Below are 14500 nucleotides of genomic sequence, written 5' to 3'. Positions count from 1 at the left end.
GGAACATCTATTTTGTTAATACTTGTCAATATTGTGTGTATTTTTATCCTTTTTAGCCCTATTTTCAAACCCCTAGAATGTCGGTAACATCTTTTTCCTACTGTTTACTTTTGTTTCCAGTTTTTGTTGTTTAGATGTACAAATTGTTTTCTTTTCCTTTTGACATGAAGGATGTTTCAGTTTGAACTACTTTAAAAAGTTTGTTACTGAAGTTTGTCTTTTTTAAAAGCGTAAAGGCTATATAACAGTAAATGGCAAAAACGTCTTCCATGAGTGGCTTTAATGAGGGCCTTTTTATTAACACAAGAATATGTCAAGAATGAGTTATACAGAGCTATACTGTATAGCTGTATTGTAGTATTGGCAAAGAAAGACCAGATGAAATAGGTCATTTTTATTTAACGTACTTGTGATGTTTGGAAAAACAAGTTGTATACACTATGTTCATACAGTGCAGTTACTTCAATGTATTATACTGCTGTTATGTATTATAACTGTAGCTTAAAAGCAGTGGCATTACTGCTTCAGTAGGATTACTCTGTGTCAAGTTTAGAATTAAGGCCTATGTTTCTTGTGAACTCCACAAAAATAAAATGTAATTCTGACTTTAGTTTGGAAGGTATGCACATGGGTTTCTCAAGTAGGCTATCTACTACACAATATCCGTGTCTCTCTCCCACAGTCAGGGTGAACGTCATAGCGTTAATTTAAACTTAAAGGCCAGTCCTTCAAAATGGTGTCAAAAATGAAGATCACAAGATTGTAGACTAAATTGAAATTTTGAAAGGATATTATATTTTGGGCTCACTTTATTCACATTCTAGTCTTGAACTCCTTAATTTATTTTTAGATGATGCTTCCAGACTCCTCTTCGTTAACAGAAGAGCTGAAGCTATTGTTACTTTTTTAATCCGATCTTCTGATACCAGGAACCGAGAAATCACGAGGGTCAGTCTTGCAGGTAGTGTTTCATGCAAATGATAGAAGATAATGCCTATGCTTCACAAGCCTTCTGTAGTTGCTTTTATGTCTCTCTTTATGTCTCTCTTTATGTATTTATTTTTAATAGCACTAGACAGGTTAATAGAATTGTAAAAAGGTAATTCAAATATTAGATAACTTTTTAGATACCAGAGGGTATGTATTATTGTTTTGAAGTGAGTTGTCACTGTTGGTACAGATGAATTGAAGTGTTATTTTGTAAATTTATTTAAGGAAAACCAAAACCAGTGTACAGTATATTCCAAATTCTGAACAGAAATGTATCTCTTGTAAATGGAGCCTTAGGCCTACCTTGTTTGGTGTGGGGCTTTCTTTTCTTTGTTTTTCTGTTTTGTTTTGGTTTGGTTTTTTTTAGGTTGGTGGTTTTTTTGGTTGTTCTTTTTTTTTTCTTTCAAGTTGTCAGTCTGATAGGAAAGATAAAATTGTTCTGTTGAGTTTTACTGGGATGAGCTTACTTTGTACATTAGTACTGAGGTCCACTGTTAGTGAAAACTTAAGAGAAACAACTCTGCTTGGTCTCTGAATCAAACTTATAATATCAACTACAATTCTTTAATCTCTTGTGTAGGAAGGGTGAAGGTGAAGCCGACCACTCAAATCTTTTATTAGTGTTCATTCCCTCCCGGGGTGACCACGCTGCTTATAGAATGCTTATAGAAGCATTTTGCTTTTAAAAAAGCAAAATGTTGCTTTTCTGTTTGGGTGGAGGAATGGCTGGGAGTGCAGACTGCTTCAATAATGGAACAGATGTAATTCAGTGTATCATGTGTGTGCTCTCTCATGCTTGCCCTTTTCACTTCGGGAAGGAACTCAGTACAGCTACGGTTTAAATTCAGAAACAACCCCAAGGATTTTGAAAACACTGGCATGTTAAGCAGATCAGAGAATGGGTTCTCTACAAGGAATTTTCTATTAGCATCACAGAAAGCTTTGTTTTGGGTTTAGTGCTTTTAAACTAGTTCTGTTAAAATTTTTTAAATAATGCACGGGAAGAATAAATGAAAACTGAGATAGGTAGAACATAACTGTTTTAACCTTTGACTCTAACACTCAACAGTATCTCCACCACAAAAGGGGTGTAGACTGATCTCAACAGCAGAGCTTTGTTGAAAGTTTCTGTTCTCTAAATGCTAAACCCCTCTCTTGTATGGTTGCCGTTTTGCTTGATTTTGTGTGTGCAATGTTCATTATTATTATAGATTCTATACAATTACCATGTCCATTTCTGAAATAGTGCCATATTATATGTATATATACGTTTGGGAGGACTCCTTATTGCAACTTACTGTGCTTGATAGCCTAGTGGTTTTTTTGACATGGTGCATTCATGAATCTAGTAGTTAATATGCAATTATTTCACTTCTTCCAATGGCAGATGATTTATTTAGTGGCTATAGTTAACAATGACAGTGAGTTTCTTGGGCTGTTTCAGGAATTTTCTAAATATAATTCTTCAAAAAAATGAAGCTACAATTCTGACAGTATTATTTTGAAAATCAAATACAATAACTTTTAAAGTGTGCTGATTTGGAACTCTTAATTAAGGGGAGGGAAAACTAATGAGATGTGAAATCATGAGGCTTTTGTGATTTGTGAGCAGTAATTACTAGTAGCTAACTCAGATTTTTCACATCTTTATTGTCGGCTATGCATATTTATGCAATAGTGAATTATCCTTACATTGTGTACTACTTTGCGTCATGTAGTGGCTTCTGAGCTGCTTGTTTCACATTACATGAGCAGGCTAAATGCCCAAGTTTATTTGAGAAAGTTGGATAAAGAAAAACAAGAGGTTGATGACGCGTTAGAGTTCCGTGTACAAAATATGCAAAGAATGAGCTGTTCTTACTCTTACTTCATAGTTAGTCCTCCTTAGGTTCCTGTGAAAAAGCTGAGGTGGTGATCGGCCATACCTCTGAGAATTTTTTTTAATAGGTAAAGCACGTACTTTGATTTCTGTAAGACTTGGATCAGTCTGTCTTTGGCTGTAGGATGGTTCTGTGCAAATTTTTTTTACAGGGGTAATAAATAGGAGCACCTGTTTATGTAAACTAGTATGGGAAGGGTAACTTTTTTTTATCTTGTGGTGTGGTCATACTGTTTCAAACATTGAAAGGTCTATTAGAAGCATAGAAAAGACAAAAATGATAACTTTTCTTTTCCGCAGTGTTATACTGTTGAGCTATTACAGGGCAGATGAATTAGTCTTGCATAGTTATTTGTGGAAGAGGCATGTTTCTGACTGTATGCCAACAGTTAATAAGCTTATCTGGTGTTCCTAGAAGATGCCAAATTGATGCACATATTCCATATGCAGTACCCATGAGAATTATGTCTTTCATTTGAACTTCATCTTCTCATGTATGACAACTGCAGAAGTGAATCTGACATGTTTCAGACTCTTTGCTGTTTCCCAGTAATGTTTTTTCACACTGGTTTGGGTGTTTTTTAATTGCCATGCTTTTACAGCGTACCAGGTGGTACACAGAAGTAGTGTCAGCATCTTTGTTATTCTTGTCCAGTGCTTCTTTACCTGTACGTGGTGAACCATATCTCTGTCTATCCAGTAATTGTTTTCATGTTTACATTTAGATGGTAGAATATTTGCAACAATGTATCCCCTTTTCAAAATGCTATTTTGGGGTGGGGGGTGAGGTGTGTGTGATGCGCTTTTAAACATACTTGATGTTGGTCCGCTATCTTAATTTGTTGAGAAAATTTACATGTCCAACAAGAGTGTAAAAATATTTTAAGGACAAAAACATATGCATAAGATACTGAAGAGCCTAACAAATATGTTAATGCTACTTAATTTCTTTTAGTAATTGTTAAATTAACGAGAGGATTTAAAATCTACATGCCTTTGTGGGTTTTCTGTGTTGGGATAAGAATTGACAGGCTGCAGTCTGTTCACTGTTACGCAGCTTGTATATGTGTGTTGTAGGTGAACATCTTGCTTTGAATTAGGAAACTATTTCTCTTCTTTCCCTTTCTTGCCTACTATTTGAAATATTTTTAACTCAACAGTCTGTATTCTCACCTTACAGTTTGTTACCATAGGCTATACACAGCATGGGAGGAGTTTCAGTCACCAAAGAGTGACATTTATTGCTGAAGTTACACTGTGGAGTAATACCAAAGCCAGCATTGGCATCATGATACTCAGAGTTGAAAGGATTCATAAACAAAGAAGAAATAGGCTATCAATATGGTCATTGGCACAAAGAAAAGTTTCTGCAGCAAAATGTTGGGCGCTTACTCCCCCCCCCCCCCCCCCCATCAGCTTCTTTACTTTACAGTAAGAACTAAGCTATCAGTTCTTCCTGGTCTTTTTTCATCCTGGAGGCTTTTCTTTTCCCTCTGTTCTGGTGGCAAGACAAGGTGTTTCGATAAGCGTTTTTCCTGAGTTCATCACAGATTTTCTGCCATGATCTGGATTATTAGGGTTACTTTGCAATGAGATGCTGTAGTACTGTGCTTTGCAGATGACTTTCGGTTCTGATAAATAACAGGAAAACTTCGCCTTTGAAAGATCTAGTGTTAAAATGATGAAGTCTGCAGCTAATAACAGAAATGGGCTATGTTGAAAATAAGTGCAATGAATAGAGCAGTGGTCCTTGAGTGGAAAGCCCATGGAATCTTCTTTCTGTTATGCACTTTCTCTCTTCACATGGGGAAGACATCTGTGCATCTTCCTTCCTTTGCACAGGTATTACTGGATGGCATAAGGAACAGAGGTAATGAGAAAAAATATTTAGAGTTTAAACATGCTTAATAAACACAACAGCCTTAAATTGTCTGTTTAAAGACTTCAGAAGTAAGCTCTGGAACCTAAATGATCTGTTTCAGATTATTATTTTAGACTATAAATATGGAGAATTGAGTTACTCAGGTCTAAGGCATCATACAGCTCATAAGAAAGTGGTGCTAGGACTGCCCTCTCTTACCACTGATGGAATAAATATATTGGCCTGTTGGCAGGGGTTTAGTGGCGTTACGGTTTAATGTTATTGTTTGCATCTTACGGGCATCATATCAGATAAGGAACCGAAAACATAGAATTAGCTGAATTGGGTAAAATTGAAGGTTCATCGAGTTTCACTCTGGTCTCTAAGTCAATCAATAGTGGAAGTCTGTGGGGAGTGTAACAACAGTAAAAGACCATCGGGAGGCATTTCCAGGATGCTCTTCTCAGACGTGAGTCTGTATAACAAAATAATACACGCTTCCTGGTATGATGCTTGTGATGCAAGCCTGTGCCAGCTTTTGGAGCTTGAAATGAAGGCATAAAATGTTTTCTAAACCCTTGGGAAGCTTCTAAAACCTGCATTTTCTTTTGGATTACAGGTTGAGGATGGTGATCCCTTACCCTTTGGCACTAGGAGACTGCAGAGCAAATCCTTCTCTGTCAGCTGTTCTCTTGTCAGTTATTCTGTTGTCAGTTTTGTACTTCAGTGAGAAATGTCACTGGTGACCATGAGTGACATAGGAATGTCTTCTGGGAACATCTTGACCAAGAGTTGGGAAGTGCTAATATGCAGTCTTGGTGTTGTCTCTTTTCACATAAAAGCAACAACAAAAACAGTGCTTCTTGCACTATATTTACTGTTGTCCTTTTTCTTTTAGACAGCTTTATTGAAAATACTCTTTGGTTTTGTTTGGTTTGTTTTTTTTTTTTTTAATTTATTTCTGTTTTTTCTTTTCAGAATGCTCAAGTTGGAAGTTGATACTTCTCAATTCCTAGGTGTTTTTGTTTAGGTTTTGGGTTTGTTTGTTTGTTTGTTTTGAAAACAGCATTGTGTTTATTTATTGGGAATAATCTCCTGATTATGTGTTGAACCTATCCAAACTTTACATTTGGCTATGGCGATCTGTAAACATTTTACTGTGTCAACAACCCTCAACTGCTGATAAACTACCTGTGAACAAAGAGAGAAAAATGGGTCTATCTAAAGTCAGTACTTTCATCATATTACCTCTTTCTAACTGCTAGCAGCTATTTCAGTTAGTGACTGTGAGACAAGCTGTTAATGCAGCCTTTGTCATTTCAGTTTTTCACACTTTCTTCTTTGTAACAGTCTCTGCCACTTCAGTTTTCGCACATTTGTGTGCGTGCTTGTCTTTATGTGGTATATGTGCTGTGACTCACTGAAGACTCATGTTGGCAGGCAGCTGCCATGGGCCCCTCATTTGTAAGAACATACTAGGCCAAAAAAAAAAACCCCAAAAGTAAAAATTAAATAGGCCCACCTCCAGCCCTGGGGAAGAAAAAGCCAACTTGGCTTCTGGAGTGGTGACATAAGTATGCAACGGTATGCTTTGACTTTAAAAGCTTTGTCTGGAACTTCTAGAGTGGATACCTTTTTTTTTTTTTTTTTTTTTTTTTTTTAAAAAAAAAAAAACAAAACCTTCCAAATGGAGGGTATCGAAAGAGTTCAGCTTCTCATGCTTGCATATTACAAAGCCCTGTGGTTCTAGCACTAAACATTGTACCCTACGTATAAGGATTTTTTTCTAATATTTTTATTGAAGTATTAACGGGTGGCTTAAAGGACATCAAATAACTCGGATGTATGTTTTGGAACCCTTTTGATATTTTTTTGTTAGTTCTTAAAGAAATTGCAACAAACTTCTGCATCTGCCACTTTCTGCAGCCCTTTCTGGTCCTCCTCTTTGTGCAAGCCTCCTGATTTGCCTCCTTCAGCAACAATCAGGCTTTGTCTTGGGCTGCTGCCTATCTCCAGCAATTACAATGCATTCTTTACACTTTTGGATTCAGAAAATAAGGTCTTCAGTCATTGGGCAATGATTGAGATGGAACAAATAGCTAATATAAGTGGTTTAATATTTAATTTTTACTCCAATGGTTATAGTTTGAAGCCATGTATGATGGTGTTCAACAATGAATATTTCTCTTTATCTTCAAGTGTTTTTTGCATAGGAGACATGAAATATTGGAATTTGCGAAGCACTGTGTTTCAGTTCAGCCTGCCCGGGAGTTCTCTGAGAGTTGACAAAAGCTGAAGTACCACACAGTGAAGCAGTAATCAGTGGGTCTTCAGTATAAATGTTCTTGGTCAGTTTGGGAAGGAACATAACTTGAAGTGAGAATTGGAAAATGGGCCTGGCAAGAGTCACTGAACAATATGGGCCTTAGGCATAGCTTCACTGAGGCCATGCTTCTTTGTGAAAAATGCAAATAAACAAAGGAAGTGGACAGGAGAAGCTTGGCTGGGTCCTTGCAACTCTGGAACTTCGGAGATAATACAAACCAACTGAATCCTAAAAGTTCATCTGACTCGTTTGCTGTGTGATAGAAAATTAAAGCAGTCTGAACACATGTAGGCTGTACATATTATATTATATTTCTATGTTCTTCTCTTAAGGTTGTTGGCTTTTTCATTTTTAGCTAAAAAATGCTTCAAGGTAAGATTGCTAAATGCTGGTAATGAGCTGTTGTAAATTGATGGGCTGTTTCCTAGTTCCAACCTGAGCATAATAGTTGAACTTTGAAAGAGATGAGTATGGTTTAAGATGGGGCACAGGTGAAATCATCCCTATGGTCTTGATGTGGTGTTCACTACTGAATATACAAGATTTATTTTACTGGGTCATCTAATTTTGAAAGCTTTCTGCTGTGTCTCGAAGATAATTATACTACAGAAAGGTACTCAGTGAGTGGGTGTCGGTGCTAAGACAAATTCCTAAATAAATAAAAAAGCACCTGCTGAAAACTTCATGGGTTGTGGTTTTTTTTTTCATAGCAGTGCTTAGCCCTCCTGCTGTCTGAGTCTAGATTAGCTTGTGAAATCCTATGGTGCCCTCTGGTGGATAAAATGTAAGTAAAGACATTGGCCAATTTAAATAGGGCTTATGAAACCCACTCAGAAAAACATCAACAGCAGCAGCAAGCAGCAGTTCTATGAGTATTCAGAAAAAAAAATGTTATGAATTTGGGTAGACATATGAGTGTGCAATATCACTGAATGGTTTCTATGTAGGGAGCAGTCTGAGTTCCTCTTGCATTTTAATGTCCTTCTCAAATTTCCTGTTGACTCCTTGGAAATAAATCTTATGTTGTGTCCTAAAGATTTGAGGATTTTCTATCTTGATAATGTGCACCTATTGTTATAGGACTTCTTAATTAATATGTATTGCCCCATCTTTACAGAAATAACATCAGCCACTTTCTATTCATAAACTTTTAATACAGTCTTCAAATTGAAATGCTAAATATGTATTAAAATACCCCAACAAAACAAAAGCTGAAAAAACAGCGGTTTGGCTACCAGGATAGTTTCATAAATAAACTTGCGAAACCTACAAAGGATTAAAATCTGAGCAAGACTGCTGTGCTCTAGGAGAGCTCTATAGAAGCTACAGAGCACAGGATAAAAAGATCTGGATTAATTACTCTTTCCCCCCCTTCTTAGGCACTACTAGAAACTGCTACAAGTCTTGTCTTTGTTGTCTTTTCTATTATTCTGTGTTCTATGAGAGGTATTAGAAATGATATCTTACTGAAGAGACCATGGCATTATACTGGACTTTAATGAGATGACTATAGACAATCATTGACAATTGGTACAAAGCATTGAGAGCAAAATTCAGAATTAGTCTTGAGTCTAGTTGTACGCCCAGATAACTTGAAAAACTTACCCTGTGACCAGCAATATTTCAGAATCGAAATAAGTTGCTAAGATTAAAGGAATCTGTTCTCTAGAGAGATCAAGATGGCCTTTGTGCATGTGTGTTTATTTGTTTTTAATTGATGACCAGGTAAGTGTGGTAAGTTGTAGAAACAAAATATTTTGTAACTTAAAGCAGGTGATATACCTTTCTAGTCTGTCTGAAGTCCAGAAGTGCAGTGTTCTTACTGCTATATGACTGCTAGTTTTGTATTCGGAAAGTAGTTCTCAGAATGTCTATATGGAGCAATTCAGTGTGATGTGAGAGGCATTGTAGGCTATAAGCCTACAGTGTGGTAGCCTAATTTAAAAAAATGAAATAGCTTTAATGAACTGTTTGTAGAAATGCACGATGCAGCTAAGATAGCCTTTGTATTGTTTATTATAATAAGCTTTTTTGTGCTTTTTACCACATTTGCTTTTGCTAAATCAGTGGTGATTGTATTCCTATGTCTTTCAGGAAAGAACTTTTTACTGTACATGGCTTTTTGGGTTGTAATGTCTCTGGGAACTGAGTGGTGGCACAATATCTTTGGTAAATAAGTAACAGTTTTCCATGGTATCGCCATGGAAGCCCATCTTCTAGCACTGCACTTCAAAAACTGGCTGCTTTTTTTAGTTTTATCAAGCAGCTGGGGAAAAGGAAACATGCCACTGTGGAATGAAGATGATTAAAAAAGGGCTGTCATCCTTAGAAAGCTAAAATGAAGGTTCTGACTTAATGTGTCCTTACAGTATATGCTGCTAGTCCAGGTAAGTATTCCGACAGAATTGCTTTTAAAGAAGGTGGTGCTCTCCATATGGTGTAGTGTTCTAGTTTCTGTTTCACGGTCGAGATCATAACTGCTTTAGAGTTTGGCTTTATTTACTAAGTGTATTACTAAAAATGCCTTTCTGCTACTACAAGACTATAGAATGAAGGACTAGGATGTCAAAGCTTTGTGACTCCCATTCACCACCCCCTGCCCCCTCCCCCCATTACTAGAGGCTCAGATAATGATTTTAGGTAGCTGCTTGTACTCAAAGAGCTAAGTATGAGAATCGGTCAAGTAATTAGTCTCTTACTTACATAGGAACCTGGGTAACCTAAGCAAAAGAACTTCACTTACAAGTGATTATTTAATTACCATACCATTAAGTATGTAGCGGAATCTAAATTAAACACCTGATACGCTAATATAAAATGCTGCTGTTAGGCCACTGGTCGGATTAGTTTCCAGCTGTAGTATATCAGTCATTGTTCATGTACATGTCTGCCAGGATCACTGCTAAACACAAATCAGAAAATCCTCATGTCCGTCTGTGATGTTCAGGTACATGTCTTTACTTTTAAAATTTAAGTATGCTCTGTTTTAAAGAAATGTTGAAATGTTGTGGTGGTGTTACACAAGTGCCACCAAACAGCTGTGCTTGTAGCTCTCAGTAAATAGAAGATCATAGATGCATGAAAGTTGTTTTCATTGGGACACTGTCCTATTTTTTGTAGTATTTATGACTAAAAGAACTTACAATGCAGTTTAAAAGGGGCAATATTACATTAATTTACCTCCTTTCCTTCCAAAACTAAGCTCAAAGTGTCATTATTTAAAGCTGGAAGATAACTTTTTCTATGTGAAATGACCTAGTCATGAAACAAAATAATACAGAAATTTCACTGGGAGCGTTAGCTTAGGTTGTGAATAAGAAGCTCTTAAACTTTAGGTGATTTATTCAGAGGAAAGATAATTTGATTCAGAAATGCTGCCTTTTTAAAAAGGAAAAAAAAAGTTGTCTTCCTTGCATCAGACTATCACTGTTGTCTCAGAGAAGAGAACTTATCTAGGGACTCTTGGAACAAAGCATTGTGAGAGAGAAAAGTCTGAGTGAAGGTTCCATGTTACAAAGCACAAGCTGCTAACCACAAAGGCAGGAGGACTCCAGTGAGGCATCCCAGCAGTCTGCCTGAACCAAACATGACTTTTTTTTCTTAAACAGTCAAGCCCCGTGTGTAGCTGCATACAGCCCCTTCATCAGGATGCTGTAGTGAAACTGAATTTAGGCTGCACTGATGGTGCAGTCTGTGTGCAGGTAAAAATTTCTGTTGCATGAAACGAAGGCGTGTGCTGCTCTGATCTGTGTTCCTATACCTACGATCAGGATGATTTTGCTTTAGTATTCCCAGCCTCTGTCCGGTATTTGATTCGGGATTTTCATAGTATAAGTGACTTTAATATTAAGCTTTCTTTGAATATTGTATGATATGGAATAGAATGACTGAAAGGAGCCAAGACACTAACTGGGAAGCCTTTTCATTTTGCAGCATGTATTTTAATAGTGAATTTTACCATTACATGACTGGCATAGCACAAGATCCACAAGAAGAACCACAAGGAGGATCCAGGGAACTACAGGCCAGTCAGTCTGACCTTGGTGCCTGGGAAGGTCATGGAACAGATCATCCTCAGTGCCATTACAAGGCAGATGCAGGAGAACAGGGTGATCAGGCCCAGTCAGCATGGGTTTGTGAAAGGCAGGTCATGCCTGACAAACCTGCTCTCCTTCTATGATAAGGTGACCCACTTAGTGGATGAGGGAAAGGCTGTGGATGTTATCTACCTGGATTTTTGCAAAGCTTTTGACACCATTTCCCACAGCATTCTCCTGGAGAAACTGGCTGCCCAAGGCCTGGACAGGTGTACTCTGTGCTGGGTAAAAAACTGTCTGGCTGGCCATGCCCAGAGGGTGGTGGTGAATGGAGTTAGTTCCAGTTGGTGTCCGGTCACAAGTGGTGTCCCCCAGGGCTCGGTGCTGGGGCCGGTTCTCTTTAATATCTTTATCAATGATCTGGATGAGGGGATCGAATGCACCCTCAGTAAGTTCGCAGATGACACCAAACTGGGTGGGAGTGTTGATCTGCTTGAGGGTAGGATGGCTCTGCAGAGGGATCTGGCCAGGCTGGATCGATGGGCCGAGGCCAATGGTATGAGGTTCAAGGCCAAGTGCTTGGTCCTGCACTTGGGTCACAACAACCCCATGCAGCGCTACAGGCTCGGGGAGGAGTGGCTGGAAAGCTGCCCGGCAGAAATGGACCTGGCGGCGTTGATTGGCAGCCAACTGAATATGAGCCGGCAGTGTGCTCAGGTGGCCAAGAAGGCCAACAGCATCCTGCTCTGTATCAGGAGAATAGTGTGGTGAGCAGGACTAGGGAAATGATCATTCCCCTGTACTCAGCACTGGTGAGGTCCCACCTTGAGTACTGCGTTTGGTTTTGGGCCCCTCACTACAAGAAAGACATTGAGGTGTTGGAGCGTGTCCAGAGAAGGGCTACAAAGCTGGTGAAGGGTCTGGAGTGTTCTGAGGAACGACTGAGGGAACTGGGGTTGTTCAGTCTGGAGAAAAGGAGGCTGAGGGGAGACCTTATTGCTGTCTGCAACTACCTGAAAAGAGGTTGTAGCGAGGTGGGAGCTGACCTCCCTGGTGACAAGTGATAGGACGAGAGGAAATGGGTTCAAGTTATGTCAGGGGAGGTTTAGATTGGGTATTAGGAAACACTTTTTTACTGAAAGGGTTATTAAACATTGGAATAGGCTGCCCAGGGAGGTCGTGGATTCACCATCCCTGGAGGTGTTCCAAAAAAAAAAAGGCTAGATGTGGAGCCTGGGGACATGGTTTACAAGTGGTTTTGTCAGGGTAGGTTAATGGTTGGACTTGGTGATCTTAAAGGTCCCTTCCAACCTCAGCAATTCTATGATTCTGTGAAGATAGCAAACTATTTATGCAGTTTACTTAAATTTGAAAATAATTATTATTAGAGAAGAAAAATTATTTCGCAATGTTAGTCTCATTCCACATCGTCTTTAATAGCATTTGTGGTAATGGAAAGAAATTTAGATAATTAATTTGCTCCAGTTTTAAAAAATTGATAATCTGTGGACAGGACATAAACAATAAAAAGATAGTTAACTTTTATTTTCTCAGTAGTTCAGTGAGGTGAATATATCCCTGCTTGCATGTCTTTCATTTTTATTTTGTCAGTTTGCCTGAAAGAAACCACAAGCTGCCCATTAGAATCACTGTACAGAGGATTTAAAACTCCAGAGGGTCCTGTTGAATTCAACTTTGTTGGCATAAGTATCTCAACTGTGTCAGTAATTTACATTTAAGGAGTGTTGAAGTCATTGCCCCCTTTTCCCCTTCTGTCCTTGAATTGGTAAATCAGCTTAGTCAGTGTAGAACATTCAGCATATCTAATGGTTTTTTGAGTTCATGTCATAGTTTGCTGTTTTGATATGATCAGTGGAAAACAGCAGGCTCAGTCATAAACTACTTAATATATAGGAACAGTTGTAGTATTTTACTGAGGGGGGCAGAATTCTTCAGTTTGTGCAGATATAGTATGTAAATATTGACACAGCTGTGGACAGGAAATTAATTACGCAAGTCCTCTGTGGAGGAATAAGTTAAGTTGAGTAGAAAAATCATTTGACTCTCTAAAGAGCTGTGCGCTTTTTCTGGTGGCAATATATAACTAGTAAATTGAGGAATAGAATATGCTAAAATAAAAATGTCTGAGTTATCTGTTATTTTTAGAGTTGTAATTTTCATTTCATTAGCAGATACAAAAATTACACCACTATGGAGTTATTTTTTTATGTCATATTTTAAAATAGCTGATTGAAGACACTTCTAGAGCAGGCAAAATATTGTTTTTTGGAAGTAAACCTTCTCCTGCGGTTTTGAATTTCCTGCATGACACATTACATATTACATTTTGTCAAATTACACCTGTCAAATTTTACTGGATAATATGACAGTGGATGAAACAAGTGAAGGAACGCGACATGATGTATCAAATATAATGCTTCATGTAGAAAGTCAGAAATGAAAGGTTGGATTTTACCAAGAATGTTGATGTACTTTTATTTACTCATAGCAAGGCATGTTGAATAGCGTTTTTTTTGAAGTTATGTATATGGGTACGTATATTGATGCTGTGGGAAAACTCTTGTATGGTTCCTTGATGAATTTAATGAGGATTTTGAGAATCTTTGTGCTAGTTCACGGTAAATATCTCCGCTGATGTTCTCTTTGAAACCAAATCACCAACACTTTTCGTATAAGCAAAAGTATCAAGTCTGTAAACCTATCAATAGGCTCTGAATCGCAAGTGGAATGCCATAAAAAGGGGTACAATGGTTTCTTGCTGTGCATGGTACAGAATACAGCATCCAGTCAGCGTGTCTGGTGTGTACCTAGTTCTGGATTGATGGAAGGTAGGCAGAAAGTACTGTGTCAGTCCTCAGTAATGCCTAGCTTCATGCAATTGGTCACATTGTTAATATTGATGAAGTTTCTTGTGTATTCATTGAAACTCAACTTTAAGTTTTCTCAGTGTTTTTCTGTAAAAGTGAAAATGATGAGTTCTTAAATGTTAGCCTTCACTTAACTTACTTGTCCTAATGCTGTCCAACATAGTCAGATATATTTCTATATTACAAAGGAAAAATACTTAATGCTGGACTTCTGTTGCAAAATTAATTGTTCTAATGAAGTCGTGACATAAACTTACAGAGAAGTCTGTATTAAAGTCAGTTATTTTCTTCTTCAGCAAGTATGTAAAATTGATGATCAGTAAGTTGTTTATGTCATTTGGCTTTATTTTTTTGAGCACAGAAAAGACATTCAAAGTTCATTCTGGTGTTTGGGACAAGAGGTTGGTCATATTTCATCTTCTAAAACAAGATTGTTGTGAACTTTATCAGTCTTAAGGTAGCAGCTATGCTAACTAGGCCTAACTCATTAACTGCCATAGGGCAGATTTTGGGCTAATG

The sequence above is a fragment of the Vanellus vanellus genome, assembly GCF_965231255.1.
Source record: "Vanellus vanellus genome assembly, chromosome: 10".
Taxonomy (NCBI): Eukaryota; Metazoa; Chordata; class Aves; order Charadriiformes; family Charadriidae; genus Vanellus; species Vanellus vanellus.
The sequence above is the reverse complement of the archived record's forward strand: the minus strand, read 5'-3'. Positions refer to the sequence as shown.